Source organism: Aquila chrysaetos, chromosome Z (genome assembly GCF_900496995.4).
Source record: "Aquila chrysaetos chrysaetos chromosome Z, bAquChr1.4, whole genome shotgun sequence".
Lineage (NCBI taxonomy): Eukaryota > Metazoa > Chordata > Aves > Accipitriformes > Accipitridae > Aquila > Aquila chrysaetos.
In genome coordinates this window covers 1907862-1930641 of record NC_044030.1, presented here as the reverse complement: position 1 = coordinate 1930641, position 22780 = coordinate 1907862, and the positions used below count along the sequence as shown (strand labels likewise).

The 22780-nt window shown below is 35.6% G+C and overlaps 1 protein-coding gene and 1 long non-coding RNA gene across 8 annotated transcripts in view; one reads left to right on the top strand and one right to left on the bottom strand.

The window, feature by feature from the left end:
• Positions 1-22780, bottom strand: part of KIAA0825 (KIAA0825 ortholog) — a 253319-nt gene that overhangs the window by 54633 nt on the left and 175906 nt on the right. The gene's annotated exons all lie outside the window — the stretch shown is intronic.
• LOC115337008 lies at positions 10669-13643 on the top strand. The gene is made up of 3 exons (XR_003922009.1): positions 10669-10746; positions 12451-12582; positions 13434-13643. It is a non-coding gene; the product is annotated as an uncharacterized LOC115337008 (long non-coding RNA).

Below are 22780 nucleotides of genomic sequence, written 5' to 3'. Positions count from 1 at the left end.
GATTAAGATATTACAGTTTTTATCTATTTATAACTTTAGAATGATATTGAATATTGGTGTGCAAATAATTACACATTATCATTTCATTACAGCATAAGCACTTAATTCTAGAACTGCACAATATAATAAATCTACAGACAGTCCTTTACTGTATTCATACACATATTACATCAGCTGGGTACTCATTTTAAAACAACCGGTGAAGATCTACCTTAAAGTTTCTAGGCTAAGTGGGGTGAATTTAGGAGCTAATCTGTGATTTCATTATGAAGTAGAGCCACAGAGCTTCACAGCTTCTGTCGTATTGAAATGAATGCTTACGCTGCACTCGTTTCGTTTACATTGCTTTTTAGTTTTTACTTACTCTTAGAACAAGTTCAGGAGACTTCCAAGCTTTGAGTCTAGTAGTAATTTCAGCAAAACAACTATTCCATTTCTAAAGCTCCAACCTATCTTATTGTGAAGTTTTACTGAAAACCACTATATTGATAGTTTATCATACATTTTAATATAGAATTAATACTAATTTAAATTGATAATATCAAAGTGCAACATGAAGTGCTAAGAAGTTGATAAAAATCATTTTTCAGTGTTCTGAATCTGCTTGCCTACCTACAACTCAAAGATTTTCTTTCTTTCATAATACACTATAATATGGTTACAAGTGCATTGAAATTCATCTTGTTAGAATGGTAGTAATATATCCCACCAGGACTACTGTTCCTAGTAGCAATTTAAAATAATTATTGTGAGACTTGATGCTAGACATCAGGTTTGCAATAGAATTACAATGAGGGAAGTGTATTAGAGACAAAACATTGCTGGAAGAAAACTTCATAATGGCGCAATTTGGAACTAAGCCTCAATTTTACAGTAATAGATTCTCTTTATGATGGCACAAAGGAGTAAATGCACTTAGCAAATTTAAATCTATTATTAATCACACTTTGTGGATTGCAGTGCAGAAAGGAGAAAAGAAATTAGCTTTTTAAGTATGTTTCTTATATAAAACAAGTTCTACTATGAAGAACATTTTACAAAAATCTCCTTGTTATAGCTCAGAAATACAGCAAGTCTTCACAACTGCAGAGAGTTAGAGAGGTTCAAAATCTTTCTAAAATAGTTTTGCATGTCTTCATTTCAGATTAGAAGTTACTCAAGACGGTGTACTCTACATCATCAAAACACTTTCACTTCTAGAATCAAAATATCCAATAAGAAAGGCGAAATAAATTTGATATTCATGCTTGCTTACTCTAATCACTCTTCTTAAATGGAGGGAGATATTTGTATTATCCTTGCTTTAATTATGTCACAGTTATAGCAACGCAAAGTATACACATTTAAGTACCTACAGACCAGTTCACACTTACAGATGACTGGATGCTTTCAAAAACATATTTCAAAGAAAATAACAGAAAGTAACCCAATATGGATTTTAGGAAGTTGTCATACAGCATTGGAAAATGATAACATTTCTTACGCCATCACTGTTAAAAATTCCAGTTTTTATAGCCTACGTTGTAATTTTACATACATTCGGTGCCTCTTTTATTTCATGAATCACATTTTTAATAAAAATTGATATATCAGTATATTAGACTGGCAGATGCAGGGTTGGTTTTTAGTTTTCTATCACTGATCCTTTCCATAAACAGAAGTCTGTCATAGACAGTTCAGATGAAAAGAAAACTTCTAATTCCAGCATAAAGCAATGCGATACAGATATCTACCAAAATACCAGCATGTGAAAGCAAATAGTCATTGTAAATGTTTGTTTGAAACAATACATTTAGAGTTAATTGGACATTTACTTTATGGTTAATAAATAAACATTTATTATGTTTAATAAATTTATATCTATTATCTTTGAGAGGGAGATTAAGTTTATATTCACCTACATTTTACCTTGACCATTTAAACTGTGCCTGAAATTACTGATAGGCAGACTATCTTCTGATCTTTAACTATTTCAGTTCCATGCACGCGCCAGCCATCGCCAGACAATAAACGCATGCCCACACGGCAGCTTGCAAAGAATAGAGAGTTTCCAAAGCTATTTTTAGATGAACTAACTTGGATACCAGAAGCACTCTACTCTCAGCAGCACCAGCTTCATGTGGGCTGATTTACTCTGCTTCAGCAAGGAAAATTAGCCTGTAAGGAGCTCCAGACTGCTTAAGTTTCTGGTACTTAAGGTACCTCATTTATAATATCCTTGTACTGTTTTTGCTGTTTTGCAGTCTGTGGCATAGACACGGCTGGAGAAAGACATCCAGTGGGTCTATGAGACAAAAATCAAGAAATGGTTCTGTGTCAATGGCTTAACGTGAATGAACACACATTACCCCATACTTCTCCCATCATTTTCCTGGGGACGCTGCACTTCTATTGAACCAGATGATCATAATACAGCCTGCAGAATATTACATGCTATAACATTATGAACCGAAAGTTCAATTAGTCAAAACGGCTTTCTAAAAGAGAAGAGCTGAAGACAAGCAAGCCTGTTCTTTTTTCCACCTCCAACTGCAGAAGAAGTCATCCCTTAAAGGAAATAGGGGACAGATGGAACTACCTGATCTTTTACCCATCACCGAGAAGAGGTGGTATAGCATTACTTGCTTCAATAAGTATTTGTCAAGTCTTGAGATAGTTCATTCTACCAAAGTGAAGAAAAACAATTTTCATTTTTCTTAAAAGTAAAATTTTAAACTATCAGGAAAATATGACTCATGCACATCTGCAGACTTAAAAGCAATCAGACAAACAAAAGGAGAAAAAAAAATCATAAATTAACATTATCTTTAGATAAATTCATCACTTTGTGGGGTTTGATTCAAACTGTGAATGTTTTTTATTGTCCTTATGCCTTTTCAGAGCCCAACTTGGTTTAAAACAAACTACACAGACAAAATTACTGGGGGATGTTAGAAATTGCAGAAGTTATCTCTTCAGTATCTTTTCCTTTTTTATGCCAGCATGTCAATGTCAAATGATCATTTTCTTAACAAACACTTCCTATAAATATCCATTTAGCATTCCTAAAAAAACAACTGAAAATTTCTTAAAACCTCACAAATGGCCAGAACTACACACACTAACTCCTCATGATGGTGAGATAACATATATCTGACACAACTTGTTCAAAAAGACTTGTATACTGTGTGAGTCAGTAAAAACAGTTCCATGTTTCTATTCTCAGGGATTCCAACAAGAATGCTGCTATAGTCCTATTTATTGTCTTTGCCTGGTCCATACACAGTCATTAGTACAGTTTACAGCATAGGCAATGATAATGCATCTGTATAATTATAAAGCCGTGCCTTATGGCTACTAGGTAGAATATAAGGTCTGCAGTCTTGTAATAGCCTTTACATCATTAAAAAGTCCAGCCCCAAAGCACCCTTAAAAAATGCAGAGTTGACCACAGCTGGCGCGTGATGTTTTAAAGTCAGCCTGTAGTCAAGGATTACACCCATGCTGTGTGTCACACTGACTCCATGAAGCATCTCTTCATCAAAGGCATCAAAGAATGGCATTTCTCACAGACTTTCATTCTCTTGTCCTCCGAAATATTCTGCCTAATGATCAGAGGTCACCAAACTAAAATACTTATTAGAGAGAAAACAAAAGCCTGTCAGTTTCCTAGGATAATTTATGAATTACATAATGTTATGCTAAAGAACAAGAAAAACAGAAAATAAAAATATTGCTGTAGCAGTTCTCAAGATTGATGAAAACAATTCTGATAGTATGCAACTTCAAAGCCCAACAGCGCAATCTTGAATAATACAGCAGAAAAATGTTCCCATAGTGTTCACCTGACAAAATCTATTAAAACAAGACTGTATCCTTAGAAGACCATCTTACACAAATTCAAGACTACCAGCGCCATCATATACTTTTAGAAGGCTGTTCTGAAATTCCACTTTTTGTCTTTTGACACCGTATTGTTTTCAAAACAAGCAAATCAGAATTATTTCTATATATACAGTAGCTACTCCAGGATAGGTGTAGTTGCTCTGACTGTATCTTCTAGACTAGACACATGGCCATCCACAATGTGTAAAAGGAAAGAATTTAAGTTAAATCTGGTTTAATAATTTATGTAAGCTTAGCATATGTTGGTTCCACTTGAAATCTCCAACACTGGTTCAATGACAGCACAAATTTCTGTTCCATAATTAAATAATCTTGGGGCAAGTCCAAATTATGTGAAGCAGAGAACCCCACAGAGCAATTTCTGCAGCAAATGTCAGAGGTATTAGACTCTATATCACCTAGACAAAGGGGTATAATACATGCAGATTATTAATTTCTAATTGGACCAAGAGGAGGACATTTTTTGTCTCACATTATCATAGTTTCCAATTCTTAATGTAAAAGTGCATCTGTGTATTTCCCGCAGCACCATGAACCAGGGTATAAGACAGGACAAGGAGGCTCTGTCACACTGAGTAATGCTCCTATATACATGAAAGTTGTAAGCATCAAAAACAGACACTAAAATTAGTTTGGCTTTCAGGTGAAACAGAGTGTAAAGCTTGTTTAAACAAGCTTCATATTTGCAAGCTTGCAATGAGGAAAGATGAGAGATGAGTTTTGCCACTAAATGAACAAGAGTGAAGAATGGATCCATGGAGAATTACTGGCTACCTATTCAATATTAGCAGACTACTTCATTTCTGAAGTTAAAAAAGATGCAGATTGCAAAATAAGTCATCCAAAACTTTGCGGGCCTGTGATATAGTAGCAATTGTAAATGCAGGTTATTTTACAATCCTGAATAGATGAATGAAAAGGCACACAATGACTCCAACTGGCAATCAGTTTAAAACTTTAAAAGGAAAATCAGCGAGTAGTTACCACAAAGCTCAAGATCATAAGATAACTGACACTAATAGATCAGTAAAATTTTAAAACAATAGATATTGCAGGAATAAAACAGCTATAATTGAAAAAAAGTATACAAACTAAATATCCTACTCAGGATTATTGTGCTGTGGGTTTAAATGAACCACTGTCTTTACACCCAGAAAGATGCTTCCCCTAAAATCACATTGTCCTTCAATGTCTCTCTTCACTGAGGTAAAAAACCCACATCATACTGGCTCTTGCTGAACACAGGCTCTTTGCCATGGTGGATCACTAGCCTCTTCCCTTCTGACAGTTATAAAAAATTCTAAAATATTCCTGTTATGTGTTCTCGCATTTCTTAAGCTATATAACTTGTATATAACAACACCCCTAAATATATCCACTGTATTCCTCCTACTCTCATCTTCAGCACTATGATCTCCTCATTCTTCTCCAGCGTCTCTCCCACCTCTGCTGCCATGACTATCCTCTCCCATGTCCCCTCTACTACTGAATGCTCTTCTCTGGTATCTTTAGCCTGTATCTGTAACATCGTATCTCTTCATGTCTTCCCCTTCTTTCTTTCACAGTTCCACCTCTAATTTAAAAGTTTCTTACTCTCAGTATCATTCCTCTGTTCCTCCTCTCAGTCCTAGTACTCAATTTTGACCACTGCCTCAACTCACCGCCCCCCCCCCCCCGCCTTGCCTATTTTCTTTTGTGTCTTCTCTCCCATTGTCCCTTTACTACCTCCTCCTGAATGTCATGTTATTATCTTGGAATTTAGGCAAAAAAATCTTTCTATTCCCTGTTAGAAATCTTTCTCCATTTTCCAACTCATCATTCTGTCAGCTGGGTGACTACCAGCTTTATTACCCCACCATCCTCTAAATAATTCTTGTTATTTCACTGTTTTTCATCCTGTTCCTGACATATGTCATTTGCATCATTACCAAATCTTTTTTTTCCATGTCAGTGACTGAAAAAAAAGTACAAATTTTAGTACACATCTCACTGTAAGAGGACTCTCTCATGCAGCGATGTGCCCACTGGTCACAGTGCCACTTTCTTGCGCAGACAGGAACGAACCTTTTTACTCCAATGGCCCTTTCCAAATTACTGTGTAACTGGTTCTCCTAACCCTCAGGGTAAAGCCTTTTTACTCCTCCACTCTCTCCCAGGTTTGAGTCCACAAAACAGTGCCTCCTTCCATCCAGCTACCCTTCTTTAATCCTAATTCATGTGCTATTAAGATGCCTATCAACATTTTAATAGCATCAGTAGTGCGTTAACCCCTTGGCTAATCCTTTTCTTACCATGTGAGTAAGAAAGCCACATGTAAGCCCTTTTAATGCTTTTCAAAATGCTTTTTAAAACTCAATTATTTGTAGGGCATTTTCTGAATTTTACTGTAAGTGCCAAGATGGAGACAGTCTTTCAGAAGTGTTGTCTGTTCTTGCCTGTAAAGTGCCATGTTCCTGTTTGTTACTCTATAAATGAGCAGTAAGATAGAAATAAGAACAGCAAAAGAAGTTGAAGTTCAGGTGACTATAGCTGAGAAGAGGAAAACAATGTTATATGGCATAAAGCTTCAGAATACATCTATTTTTACGGACACTGCAGTTAGAGAGTTTTGGAGGGATGCTGAGAATCCAGGTTAGCTGGGATATTGGCTCAGCCTACTTACAGAAACCAAACACATTTGGTCTTGACTGCAGCTGTCTGAAGAAAGATAGATCCTCTACTGATTGAAATTCAAGACCTAAACGGGAAAAACTTAGTATTGGAATGATGTTGCTGACTGCCTGACCGGAACTGGTGACACTGCCTGTGATATGCCGAGGGAGAGCAGGCAGCAAAGATGCTGCAGTAATGGGAGACTCAGGCTACTCTCTCACGCTGTGGATTGGAAAAATACCACATTGTGACCTGACGATGTGACTAAATTTGTAGACATGGTCAGCAATCGATTGATGGAACAGTCTGTTTAGCCGCCCACGAGAGAAGAAACAACCTTTGACTTGGGTTTGAGCAGAACAACAGACTTGATTTGAAATGTCATTGTCAAAAATCCACTCTGTAACAGCAGCTACAACGCACTGGAATTCAACCTTCCTGGGCAACCCCCCAAAATACCGCGCAGCTGTGCCTCACCTCAAAAAGCTGTGCTCAACTTCAGCAATGCTGTAGCTCTGCTACGTATGACGACAGAAAGCTTTATATCCCCAAGAGAGGCAGTGAGGAGAGTTAAATCCTTGTAGGCAATGCAAAGACAAGGGGCATCTTGTTGGAGACAGAAAGCAAACGGTCACTTCAGAGAACAGATATGGCACGAAGAACTTAAAATAATTAGACAGTAGGGGAAATGAAGTTATTAAAAGCAAGAAGGCATCATTCTGAAAGTTGAAAATAGAGACTATCATAAACTGTGGTAGGCCAGTTGTAAAAACACAGTGAGACAGTCCAGAAAAGCATTTGAGTAACAACCCACACAAGGCATTAAACACTTACGATAGAATAATGTGTTTCCAAACACATGAGGAGCAGGAATTCTGCTTGAGTGTTCACATGGCTAGACCATCAGCGTGCCAGCTTCACAGTTTTTTTGCTGTGGGTTTTTTTTGCTTCTGAATAAATTGTGGAAAACTTGAGAAGGTTCCTACACTTCAAGCTTTCTTAATAAAGGTCTCAGCAGAAAATCTATATCAAATTGAATGGCAGTAGAAAACATTATGTGACAAATAAAGGAAAAAAAAAAAGTAGCAAATTGCCAGAACCAAACAGTATTCACATTATGGTTTCAAAGGAACTCAGGAATGTAATAGCTGAACCACTAACTGTGGTGTGCAACCTACCACTTAAAACCACTTCATTAAGGACTGGAATGTGGTAAATGTGCCACCATTTTTGAAATGTGTTCCAGGGAGTATCTGCAAACAGGTAAGCCTCAGGAGTGCACCAGGCCAGTTAGTGGATACTATAATAAAGAACAGAACTTGTGTACAGATAGATAAATTGCTATACCAGGTAAGAGTCAGCCCACCCACGGTAAAGGGAAGTCACATGTGACAAACATATCAACAATCCAGTTTGTAAAGAAGATTTGTTCAATATAGTCTGCTTGGGTTTTCAAAAGCTTCTGACAAAGTCTTTCACCAAAGCCTCGCAAAGAAACTAAGCAGTCATGGTGGAAAAGAAAGGGTTGCAACATGGATAAATCTGGTTAAAACACAGGAGACAGGTAAGAATCAATGGTCAGTTTGCATGGTGTGTGCCAGAGAAACTCCACAAGGACCCATGCTGCTTAAGTTATTCAGAAATCACAAGAAAAGGGTGAGTGAACTGAGATGACAAAGTTTGCTGATGATACAACACACTTAAAAGTGGTAAAGTCAAGACCTGATGGTGCAAACATCAAGAAAGCCCTTATGACTCTGAAACACTGGGTGTTAGGATGGTAGATGAAATTCAGCAAAGACAAATGTGAAGTAACATATAACAGAATCTCAATCCTAACTGTACTGGTAAAATGATAGGCTCTGAGCTGGTTATTACCAATGATGCATAAGATCTTGAGGCCTTAAATGGTTCTGGGAACACATAAGTTCAGTGATAAGTAGAAAGGGGGGCAGGGAATGCAGCCTTGGGATTTAAGCATTTAGATTTAGCAGGAAAATTAGTAAGAGTATTATACTGTGCAATGGATATAAATCCATGGCTTGCTCACATGTTGAATACTATATACATTTCTGGTTCCACCATCCCTCTATCTTAAGAAAAAAGAAGGATACAGTAGAACTGAGTAAGGTACAAAAATAGGTGGGATTAAGTTCAGGCTGGAAAAGACATGGCGTAGCAGGATATAAAAGAAGTCCATAAAACCTCAAGCAGCATGGAATTAGAGAGAAGGAATCCACTTTACACCGTCTCTTCCAATGTGGGATCCGGTTGGCTGCAAGCGCAGAGACCAGCAGCAGGTTAAAACCAAATAAGAGGGGTTTCTTCATGCAACGTGCAGTGGAGTGATGCACTGCTGCAGATGCTTAAAGTTTATGTGGATTCAGGTGGAGAATAGAGAAGTTCATAGAAGAGAAATCCTTCATCACATATTAAATATAAAGACACTTCCTCTGTTTAAAGGAAGCCTTGAGCCAAATGTTGTTGGAAACTGAGTGGATATCCTGGGATGTTTCGATATTTCAATTGGCTTTTGAAAAGCATGCTACACCTGAACATTTTTCATTGTAGTAATGAAGGACAAAGTTGAAAAAACAGACTCAGAAAAGTCTGTTCATTCAGTAACCTGTAAATGAGAGACTTTATGTCCTCAGTTTTCACAGTAGAAATGTGTCACTAAGAAATATTCAGGATGGTGTCTACTAATGTCTTCTTTATTTTAATGCACGGAGAGGTATTTGTACCATCTACTTTGGCTGCTTTAGGCATCTAATTTAGATTGAGTCAGAAAACCTAAAATTAGTGCTACCTACATATAAAGGAGTAGAAGTAAGCGCTTCCAGATGGACCTAAATTAAATGCATAAAGACAGAATCCATAAATATTCCCTCCAGTGTTACTTCTACTTTTCCGAGTATTTGCTACCTATTAATATGGTCAGAGAGAAGAAAAAAAATTCAAATGCTTCCCACATATATACCTACTCAATTATTAAGAAAAAAATCAAGTATTGGCATTTTTTAATGCCTTCTGTTGACATTTCCATTACAGATCTATCTCAAGGCTAAACCGATTCTGACAATGGCATTTTATGAGAGAAATAAATTGCACTTTTGTAATTCTTTCACTTCCAATATATTTCCTCATAAGCTAACTAAATTAGCAGAGTACTTAAAACATCAGCTTAAACAAAATCTTTACCTCAAAAAATACAAACCAAACCCCACCTTTTATAGAGTCTTTTCTTTTTCAATAACTGCACAAATAGAATAATCTGCACCCTTCAGGTTGTTCTGAGGCACATCAATAGCATGATTTACATGACGCATATCACATGAAATTATAGAAACGATGCTCCACTTGGCATCTGCCACAATTTTAGCTTAAAACAAAGTGCAGCTTCTCCCACATAGCATCCTGATTAAACAAATTAACTATGGCGCTGACTGCAAATGTACACACTAGAGTGTAAAAAATGAACAGATACAATGGCCAAGTCTGTATTTAATTTTAATTAAATTTCATTCTGTAGCTCAATTAATCCACAACTCCAAATGTCAGCAGGACTTAGGCAAATGGAATGACATCTGCTGCACTGCACACTGACTATAAAACCTTCACTGCATGCTAGAGCTCTGGAAATGTACCAGAAAAAAAAAAAGAAATGTTCTTATTAAATACATATCAATGTATAGAAGTCTAATTTCAACAGAACATAGGAAAGATACTTGAAAGAAAACTTGGGAAAGTTGCTTTATTTCGCAACTCTGGCTAATAATACCATCTGAAAACTGAAGAGTGGTGTACATGGATAATGATTTATTTACAATGGAATTGTGTTATTTTTAAGTGATCTACTAAGAGAGATCTTGTAGCATACTGTGTGACTAAAAAAAAATCATATAGTAAACACTCCACATTATTATTATTATTATTATTATTATTATTATTATTATTATTATTATTATTATTATTTACTACTATGTATCTGCATAGAAATATTATCCAGAACCTTCTGCTCATGCTTGAGAGCTGTAGGAAGACATTACTTCTGTCACAGAGAAACCGATGTACATTTTTAACGGCATTAAGGTATTTCAGTGGTAATCTGACATCTAACTATGTTTACAGTGTCAGCCACATGACAGGTGGATTAGAAGAAGACTTGAGGAATCTGAGGAAGGGAAAAAGAAGACACTAACAGTGAAAGTAAGTTCACAGACTTTGTGACTCACATCACTGTACTGATATCCGTGCTACCCTTTCATTTCTTTTTATCATTCTTTTTTTCCCTAAAAGAATGGTCCCATCTTAGCCATCATTTTTGACTGACTTTTATTACAAATGACAGACAAAGCAGGTACGGATGAGGGAGCTGGGGACAAGACCTGTGCATCTGAGATTAGGGAGAGGTTTCTGTACTAATGGTTGTGAGGTAAACAACCAATTTTTAATAAAACATTACTACCCATTTCAATGGACCTTATTTAAAATACACAACCAAGGCAAAAAGCAAAAATGAAGGGAAAAGCCTGTATGCATTCCACAGTACTTCATACATAAAAATGTACTAAGATGTCTCAATTTTACAAATACTGTCCATCGCTTCATTCAAGAAAATATAAAATAATGCTGAACTGCATGAAAATGACTGCTCTGTCATAAGATGTTGGTTCTGCAAATACTTGAGTCAGTCAGATACTGTGTTTACAGGACAGAGGCTGCCATTTATTTCTGAATTTAATGATCTCTATAATTGTTTCCTCTCCCTATTGATAACCAAGTCATTGAACATGCTAAAAGTGAAATAGAAGCTTCCATGTTTTTCCTAAAAAAAATATCATTACAAGTCCTTCCAGCACTATTAACTGTGTTTTGTGCAGCTCTTGCATATTTTGGATGGTTGTAAAATTATCAACTGAAGCAAGGAATACAGAAAATCGTGTATTGAGAATTGAACTTTATTCTTCAAACACCTATTTTTATTTAGGTGAGTAGATTAAATTACTTTAATCAAAGTGCTTACCTATAAAAAGAATAAAAATTAAAAATTAATATACTGACAGTTTCCAGGACTAAATTCCTATCAAAGAATCCAATTATTTCTATTCCTTTTTTCCCCTCATAAATTTTGAGCTCATTTTATGCCTAATACATTCAAGAGATATATTTAAATTTTAATCATTGTACTAAACAAATCTAAATATGATTATACTAAATTATGATGATTACAATTATATAATTAACTAAAGTACTCTCTAAAGTTCCTTAATTCATTTTTTCTTTCCTTTAACATTGCTTTCTCAAAGACTGCTCCCATGTTTAAAGAAAACATTTCCCTAAAATATGAACCTGCTTTAGAAGCAGCTGTATCTATTGATATCCTTCAACTTTTCAACAACAAATTTAGGATCGCCAGCTAACAGAATAGCTTAGAATGGCCTAACATTTTCAAACAATGGCTTCACAGTATTTTATGTATATATTAACACTAAAAGACTGTATTTTTATGACTACATGCAAAGGTACTATCTCCAAACATTGTAAAGAAATATCTTAGAAATAAATTATTAATATATACTTAAACATAAACAATATATTCTTAAAACTATAGATCTATGTGAAGTATTTAACTACAAGTATTTTACCCTTATAGGTTATATAAAGGCATAATTATCACTTCACAGTTTCCTCTATGGCACTCAAAAGATGTGAATCCCAACACCATTGAAGTCAATGGCAGAATAGCTACTCCTGTCAACGATGTTAAGATTTGACCCCAGATCCCATAAGTTTAACCTTCAGATCTGTATCAGTGTAATTCTACTATCTGTTCTACCCCCTCATCTCCACAGACAATATGACAGACAATAGTGCTTTGATTATTGAACTAATCATGCTGATGTTTTTTAGAAGGAAATTACATGATTTCATGTAACTATCATGGGGCAGTCATCTGAGCCTGGGAAAAGTACCAGCTTTTAGGTGGAGCGTGGCAGAAGAGTCCAAGAAAGGATCTCACTGACATTTATTTGGCAAGTGAAGGTATACACTTTGTTACATGATTGTTTATTCTCTAATTTTCTTTCCACTGCGGCCTTCCTGTCATACTCCAGTCAATTTTATCCTTAGTATTAAATTTTTTCTACATCCCTTATTAATTTTTTAGAGTATTGTTTTCCCCTCTTTCCCTTTTCAGGCCTTTCTTGTAATCTTTTGACTTCTTGCTTCTAATAATATCTGCAGCAATCTCTTTTCAAAGTTCTATTTCAAAATTGACTTAGTCACTTTGGAAGCTTTTTGTTAGTGCTCTCAAAAAATCATTCCATTTTTAGGAATTCAAGGAAAATTTCATCTGTAAATTTAAAAGATGTGAAATTTTTTAGAGGTCCTGTTCACAGCTCAGAATTAGGAAAGCTTACTGAAAACAAAAGAAAACAAGTATAATAAAAATACCTATGTCCGACTTTCTTCCCAAGGAAGGCCAGGTGCCTACTACTCGTTTCCCTGAATATGCAGAAATTCCCCAGCTTGAGCACCTTAGTGTCACTGCATGCTTGCATCCAACTTTTATATATCTAATTATGTCTATCCATATCTAAACACTGCCTCCTATAAAAATATAATGCTCAGGAATGGTGATTTTATGGAGCTCAGTATGTTTCCCAAACTGAAAATCAATATTCATGCAAAAAATGAGGGCATTACTGGAACAGCAGCTAAGATAGTCAACAAAATACTTTCATTTTTACCTTGTGTCACTACACTGCACAATACATAAATAAACATGTTCAGTTATTCAGCCTCCTTCCTCTGTGACAGTCAACAAGATTGCTGATTAGTACTATGCACCAAGTATACACTTCAGATGTGTGCCTCGTTGTTCTCTTACCTAGGTACAAAAATTGCAAGCTATCAGAGCGACAGAAAAACCTGGATGATATCCATCCACATTGCTCTAGCCATCAACAGTCACGAAGGAAGAACCTATTAAAGGCTACAAGAACTGCAGTGTCTATTCAAGCAAATACTCCCAGAGCTTCTACTTTTGATATCCAAAAAGCTGCTCCACCACATCCCCTGCTGTTGGTGTCACTGTAAAATTTCAGGTAATGAGGTAAGGGGCACACTTGGGTTCTTTATATGCCAAGATGAGGAAAATTAATTTTAATGCTAAAAAGATGGGAGTACTGGTACAGACGGCCACTAAACACTTCCAGCTGCTCTACGGTACTGGAATCTGGAAGGGGAATCTTGTTACCAGAAGTACAGAACAGTCTTTTATATTCCATTAGCGCAAAAGGGGCATAGGGTATGGGATAAAGAGGGGTATAGGAAAAATAAAATATAAATGAAAGCAATATTTTTCTCTGTGATAGCTGGAACAAATATAATTGCTTAGGGGGAAAAAAAAAAGGTAAAATAAAAATGTTTCTGGAAAGAAGTATGGTAGAAGTAGATCATTGTCATCATGACATACAGTGCTATCAAGGTCAATCCCCCAAAGAATTTTCTGTTCTTACAGTATAGTTCTACTTCCTAGTTCATAGCTAATCAGACATTTAATTCGTGAACAAATACTAGTGCTGAATTGTTCTTTTTTGTTTATTCATTGACTGAGGTGGACATTGGAGCTTACTCAAAACTGGACAATAAAAACTTTTGAATTAAATGTATTATGATTCTTGGTCTTTTGTCAATTTGGGTTTTTTTGTTAATGACAGAAGAGAAAGATAAAGATCATGGATCTGGGTGCTTATTTTTCCTTTGTAAATATTCTTACTTGACGATTTATATTCTGATTTTACTTTTTCAACAGAAAAAAGTTCTCTAAGGTTATTTTGAATGCCATATGTTTTATTTTCAAACTTTGTAACAAACATTTCTGGGGGAGCTACAGCTTCCTATTATTTATATACGTACCACATCGTCATTTGTATTGATAGGATGGACAATTTCGCTTCTAGCCCCTAGAATTCAGTAATGATTTCAAAACTATTTCATCCCTTAAAAAACTTCAGAAAGACTGTGATATATACTAATGAATTCACGCTTTAAAAATGATAATAATGAAAATGCAAAGATCTTTGCTGCTACCAAGTTTTATAATGCTGGAAGGTAAGTATTAAAAGAAAGGTCTTATAAAATACCAGACTTCTCTAAATTTTTTCATGTATAAAACAACTGATCTGTAAAAATAAAACAAATACATTTCTCAATTACTAATACTAACATTTTTGGACTGGTTAAAAGTCACCACATATATAATCTAAAAAGTACATACTAAAAAGCTGTAATTTGCCTCTTGTCCAATTTCACCAGTATTAGTAGTAATATTAATAATACAATTGTAGCATCTAAAGTTTGGTAGGAAGGATACAAGTCTTTACAGAGTATGTAAAAAAACATGTATAAATCTCAAGCCATGAAACTAATTTAAAGAACATTTACAAGCACAGCTCATTTGTATACTTTTCTCTGGTTAAAATTTCACTCCTATGGATTTTTATTGTGTAATTATTATTTATTTCTCCAAAATTTAAGGTAGAGAGGAGTAGTTTTGATTTTACTCTATGAGTCATGCTCTAAATCAATGAGCTGTGCGTATTTCTAGGCAGACAATAGCACTATTACTAATCTGCCTGCCACTGACTGTCAAACTTCTGCCACTCTCAGTGTGAAACTCACAAGGAATATCACAAACTGATGTGCAGACAGATAAAATGAACACCTAATTTTCAGTTTCAGACTCACCATGTAGCCGCCATTATGTATTTTCTTAAACAGATTTTTACACTAAACATACACGTTTAAAAAAAAATGAAACTATAATACACTATGTGAAAACTGAACTAAGCTATTCATAATAGGTCAAAAATATATAACTCTCATTTTGACTCCACAATTCATCAACTCTTAACTCAGGATACTTGTTACTGTAAGACCTCTAAAAGGCAAAAAAAAAGCAGAAGGGAAAAATAATAAAGTTATATTTTACTACCTGTTTTCTTCTCTTCATAGGAACTGAACCCAAATAAACACTTGTCCAAATCACTCTGAACTGCATAATAGTTTTCACGAAGGTGACAGCTCCAGTTTGACTAGCAAAAGCCTCACAGTCTGCCCAGCAACTCAGCTTTGTTTTGGAGCTGTCAAATTTGTGAAGTTCTGTTCTGGATTTTAAGCCCTAGTGGGCCATAGTGCTCCAAAATACTTCTAATTCTATAAGATCATTTTTCTAAGAAAGATTCTGCACTCTGACTGCAAAATGATAATCCCTTTGAGAACATGATGGCCATGGTGGCCACACAGAAGCATCTTCACCCAGAAGACCAGACCCACGCACATGAAATCGGCCAGGTAAGAGAGTGGATGGGGTAGGGGGGAACCTGGGTGGAGATTGCTTCACATAACACGGGACATGGGAAAAGCCTGAAGCAGAGCACACCGAGGGAAGTCTCAACCAGAAATCATTGATGTAATGCCAAAGATGCAGGTTTTACCAGCAGACATTTGGAATCGACATTCCATTCAGAAGTTTTAAAAACATAAATAAATTTTCCATAAATGTGGTCAAATTATATTGATGTTACATTACCTTGAGTTTATGTGAACAGGTTTTCTTTCTACTTTAATAGCTTTATTGATGTTATTTTCTTCTTTGCCTACTGGTAAACAGTAGTTTTGAAGTTTCTTAGCTCTGTAGACACAAAAGTTTATTGCAGTTTTAAAGCTGAATTACATTCTTCTTTTGCCCAAACTCCATATCTTGCAGACTCTGCTAAAGTTACTTTTCTCCTCATCCAGAAATCATCTTGCTTTTTGATTTGCAAGAAGAATAATATCAGATTCAAGTGAATTTTCACAGTAGAATCATGTAAAGAGATACAGTTCAAAAGCAACACATTTGGTCTTTGGATAACAGATAACTTTTATGACAGCTGTCCTTCTTTAAATATATGTGTGTGTATATATGCGTGTATGCATACATATACAGTTTTAAGTCAGTAGAAAGCAATTCAAGAGTCATATACAATGTCTTAAAATAGTAGTAAAATGAAAGTGTAAAGCTGCACAGTAAAAGAGTCAAAAGGATCATCAGTATGAAGGCAATTGAAACACCAGTAGTACATGGGGCAGACTGAACTGATGCCAAAAAAAGGTTTTAAATTACGGTTGCCTCTATAACTTCTATCAGTGTTTCTCAGCTTTCATTTCTGCTGTTCACTTTGAGCCTTCTGCTCTGTTTTTAAGCAAGCTTCTTATCACTACATCTGCTTAATTTTATAGATCTCCTACATGTGCTGGAACAGAGTTACCTATTTGTACTCTTGTAGATCATTACGCAGTTTATCCCAGTAAGTGAATGTGAAGGTGTTAAATGTTCTTGTGCCATACTGTTTTATTCACGAGAAATTATTTATTTCTACCTAACATAGTGTAGCAACGTTAATGGACGCAGTATCTACAGACTGCTAGGAGAAGTTAGTTGTACAGAGCTCAAACTGTGAGGGGAAAGATAAGGTTAACTTAATAAAACAATGCAAAAGCAAGGAATAAAGAAAAGATAGTCTGATCGCAGTAGCATTTTGGTCTGATATCACAGACTTTTTAAGTGTAATGTTTCCTTTAACGTGTTAGAGCTGTGGCCTGTACAGAAAAGCTGCCATATTAATATCTCTGGTCCAATTGTAGGAAACCTTTTTTCTAATGAAGAAGGCAGCTTAAAAGAATTTATGCAATAATCCATTTTTTATGCACAGGTTCCAAGGACAAAGACCTTCTTCCAAAACCTCTGTGACCCAACCCTGCTATCAAAGCTATGCAGACAGATCTGTCCCATCCCCATATGGAATTTGTCGGGTTATGAGGATGCCCTACGTGGAGGTATTGGTCAATGGGGATCTGACTAACAGGTAAGAGTCCTCTCCAGTACAAATGTTCATATACTGGATTATTATGCCTATTTTTTTCTGTTTCTTCTGAATAGCTGTTTTTTTAACATGAAAGAAAAGTGTTAATAACATTTATTCTAAGCTTGAAACTGTTGGCCAACTATGCAGAGGAAGCAAAAGAGGTTGTAAAATGCTCATGCTTCTATGTGACTACAGTGACCTAAGAAGAAAATGTTTTATACAGAACAAGTAGTTGTATTACAGAAGCTATCACTTGTCTTTATCCATAGCTGTAACAACAAAAATTTATTCTGTCTCCAGAGGTGAATTGTCTGAAGAGTCTTTCTAGCAAAATAAAATCCAAACAAAAGGCTGGATACAATTAAATTCAAATTAGTAAGTCCGTAATATGCTCCTTGAGTTGTGCTGGACATGCTACATGGCATTCACATGCTCTCTTACATTAGAAAGCAAGACCTGCTGGAAGACTTATTAAGGTCTTATTAGAACTACCACAAATTCTTCCTAAATAATCACTACTGAGGGTCGATGATGTATCATACACAATCAATATGCCAACTTCTTGCTGGGCAATAACTGAAAAGTAAAAAAACTTAGCTGTCTTAAAATTGTAATTTTTTCACTACACTAAAAGCAAAACATACACAAATACAGATTCCCTGAGGACTTTTAGAGATATAATTGTTTGTGGCAGTACAGATAAAGACATCATCAAAACAAGTTCCCCTCAAAATTAACAAATAACTATAAAATTATAATGTCAGCCTATGAAGATGAACCTTCAATTCAAGAACAAAAATACGCTAGAATCATCAAAATAATGTAAGGAAAATTTGGTTCTGTTATATGTTCAACGTGAGAAAGGATGTCTCAACTGTAAATATGTAGGTTTTAATAAAATAACAAAGTAAAATTAAGTAAAACTTTAAGTATTTTCAAACCTTGTTTATATTATTAACAGTACCGCGAAATTAATACCATTAAACATCATATTTCATAAAACACATTTAAATGTCTGAGGTATAAAGTTTATTACTCATTTATACCTTATTAGATGCTTCCCTTTCTTCCATAACACTGTTCATCTGGCTTACACTTCATGCTCAAGTCATGCAGATTGGAGCTGACTCTCAATTACACAAAGTCTTTCTCCAAAGATGACAGTCCAAATACAGTAGAGATAAAATACATCAAGGTTTAAAATAGGTCCGTTCAGCCCCACTGCCGCTTCATCATGAAATGATATAATTCACTGATGCCTCTGCCTAGCCTAACATATGTTCTATTCACAGCCTGCGTCACTCTTCATTTGTAATTATTTCCCTTTTTTTCCCCCCATCTTGTAATACTTTGCTTGGTTGAAGACAAATACTGAAAGGAAAAAAGAGTATTATCATATGATGACCTGTTCCAGGGTGTTAAGTCCCTGTCAAGGTTTGATTTTAACATGGGGTATTGATGACAGTACATCAATTCAGGCATCATGTCCAGAATTAGACTATATTAATTATCACTTGAGTGCAGTATGCATGAAAGTGCTGTTTCATTGACTAAAAGGATTTGACTGAATAAAAATCCATTTCTCATCTGGTTGCTTATGGATAAAGACATTTTTTCCCTTTTCTGTGGATTGTTCTTTATTAAATATGATATTTATAAGATTGAATAGACTGTCTCATTCAACAACAGATATGAAAATTTTTAAACAAAGAATATTAAATCCATTGTTTTGTTGACAACTGCTTTAACAATGTATCAATGTTTGCAGTTTAGACATTATATACCAAAATACAAAGAGTATATATAATATATATAATACGTATATGTATGTGATCAAAATATTATTTTAAAACAAAAAGGATTATGAAAAAATTAAATTTTATTATGACACGTAGGTGAAAAGAATCCTGGAATTTAATTTCCACTTAGTAAGAAAGTGTATTTTAGTGCTGAGAATTGTTCCTGATTTTTCACTTAATAAAAACCTGAAGTTCAACATCACTGAAAAAACTGTCAGTGTAACCTAGTTACCCAGAATAATTCTACTTTATAGCCCTTACTATGTAAACTATGAGTTAGCTGCAGAGTAACTGGAAGGATATCTGAACTTTCAAGTATAAATATCCACAGAGATAGGTAAACCAGCATATGGTAATATAATTACGCTAAAAAATTTACCTCTCTATGTAATTTTTTTTTTAATTTGCCATTTTCAGTCATCTTCCAGAAAAATGCATGTCCAGTCCTCAATTTATGTTAGGTGTTAGCCGTCTTGTGTATTTGCATTGCCATTGTGAAGTGCCATAAAACATCACCACATTAAGGCCATTGCAGACATGTTGCTCATGGTATCTAAACTTTCTCTAGTGCACCAGAGATTCTTGCACCCTCTTTTTACCATGCACCTGTGCTGAGAGGTGATGTTGGGAGAAACAGAAGCTAAAAGAGTTGGACTTAGTGGAGCGCTTGTACTTAACTGCTAACACAAGTTGTTGATATATAATATCAATTAGAATTATGAATATTTTTATTAGTTACATTTAATTAGTTATGCAACTTGTATATACCCACTGATCTATCTATATCTGTATTTAGAGTTTTCCTTTAGAAACTCGAAACAGAAGAGAAATTAATTTTTAAAATTAATTTCTCTTAATTTTTAAAACCCATGTTATACAATTAAGAGATCTAAGGAAATGCAAGAAACTAATTCTTAGATTGGTAGGTATCAATAAAGTTTGGGTAGATGCTCCAATTAACAGCATAATAAACATACTGAAATTAAGAAGGATACATTCCCAACATTTTAAATCTTGCTTAGTCACAGTACTCAACTACAATCAGAGATCAGCTTTAGCTAGTCTTAAAGAATCACAAGGATTAAAAATCATAGCCAATCAGAGAGGTAGTCTAAATTATACCTTATCTGATGTTTCAATAAGCAATGAGTTTCGGTAATGATAACTTTCACTAAAGGGATAAGCTAGAAGATGATGCTGATCATTAAGAAGGCATCAGAAAAGGCATTCACAAATCCCAAAGACCTTCCCATCAGCTAGGAGACGGTATCTTTTATTGCCATAGCAGACAATGGAGAGATTTTTTGCTTGTAAATCAGGTAAATTTTATGGAGAATATTAAACTTCAAACAATGGACCCTCTTAGATCAACAGTCAGTGCTCTTCTGTGTTTGGTAGGAAGGGGGAATCACCCCATCCTATACTCTTATCCTTTCTAATACTCAACTCCCCTTCCCTTTCTAGGCCACAGATAGCAGCGTGCAGGAACTCTTTGCTTGCTCTTCTCTAATAGCTCGTGATCAGTTCTTTTGTTCCCACAATCCTTTCCTTGAAGCCTCTTGCTTCTCTCACCCTTACTGCCTTTGCCTGTGAACCTCATTCTGCATTCCCCTAAGGGACTTCCAGATCAGGATTGAACCTGAGCTGTGCTGAGCACAGCTAGGTGGGATAACGGCTGTAGCAAGGACGACAGTAGCCAAGAACTTAAAAAATTACCACAGGTAAAAACTTAAATCTTGGTTTCTTCCAGAAGAAAGCAAAAAAGAAAACATGCAAATGTGTAGGGCAATGTTTTCATAACTTCTGAATACCTGAAAGACAAAAAAGTCAAGATTGCTTTCCCTTGTAGAGGAGCACGGCATGACAAAGTGGCAGATTACTATGATTACGCTTGCTCTGCCTTCTCCATTGCACACTCCCCACTGAAAAATTCATTGCATCTAGCTGATGAGCCTGTAGTAGTAGAGGTGAAATTAACTAGTCTGCTCCCTTCTTCTCCCCCACCTCTTATTTGGTTTGCATGCATACCAAATCCTTTGACTCCAATGCCTTACAATTCTTGCACATTAAAAGCCAACCGCTTGATCCTTGCTTTAGAACAGTATCTGCAGAAAAGTTTGATGTGAATGAATGGCACCATTCATTCAAGTCAAAAGAGAGCCAGAGAGTTTACTGTACAAAACCGAGGTTGATTGACAACAGAACGCTGCATAGGTTATGCAAAATCAGCGAGGATACAACGTGGGAATGAATGAAAGGGAGCTGCGTGATGAATGGGTGACTCACCACACCTACACCCTTCAGCGAGGTGCTTGCACATATCTTAGGAACAGCCTCAGTGAAACATCATTACGCCAATGGTTAAACTCCATCAAACCCTAGGAAACTACAGAGATTATTTTAATACTTTAAAATGTTATTATGGGCATTATTTTAAAATACTTTTCCTCATTAAATACCAACTGCAATCTGCTACCTCAGAAAAACTGCCAATAGAGCTCCATGCTTATTCGGATGACTCAGTGATCAAATTAAATCACATTATCTTTGATCTTTTGGTTACGGTGATGTAATCAAGAAACTTTTGATCTGGGAGTAACATCTTTTAGCTTGCAGCTGTCTTCTATGAATATTTGCTACATATCCATCTTTGTATGTATAATATAGTCATTGCTTCCTAATGAGAAGTAACACGTTTTCCTATCTTTCATGAAGTAAAAGGGGTACGATATTCAACCAACAGTTCTACAGAGGCTGAAGGAAGAAGACAATATGGTTTGGGGTAAGAAACAAAAGTAAACATCCATCAAGACAGGCTAAGAAAAAGCATATTCTGACTGCTTCAAAATGTCTGAACCCTGCACCATTACAGTTGTAGAAACATTGGAGAAAAAAAGGGTCAAACAAGGAATGAACAAGACAGATCACAACTCATTCTCACAGCACCCTGCACTAGAAATGAATCTGACCCTGAGATCTAAACACACCAGGACTTCAGGGGCACATACAAAATCGTGCACTTGAGATGTTAATCATCTAGATTGTATTAAGTATACTAGTATTGTTATTAACATTGCTATTAAATACACAATATAAAACCAAAGAACAGTTCATCAGATATATAATGAAAGGGAAAACGGGTCACTAGTGTCGCATCTGCAGCACAGATCATAGGCTACTCCTATTAGCAAGGAAAAGTGGAGCCGAGACAGTCCACACCAATTTTCTTCTGACTTGCTGTTCTCCTTGATCCCAAAGATATTGCTGCTTACCTTCCAACATTTTGCACTATAGGTGAACATTTGAAATCAATGAATCTATAACTGTGTAAAAGAGTTTGTGAGAGGGTCAACACAGAAAAATTTAAGACGTTGGTTACTCCACTCGGACAGAAACGGCTAGCACATATACGGGTCTTTTGTCCACAGTATACTACACTTTTTATTTTATAAGATACAAAAGTGGTATGTTTTTATGGAATCCTTTTATGGAATCCAGCTTCATGGCAAGTTTCCTCTCTCATGTTAA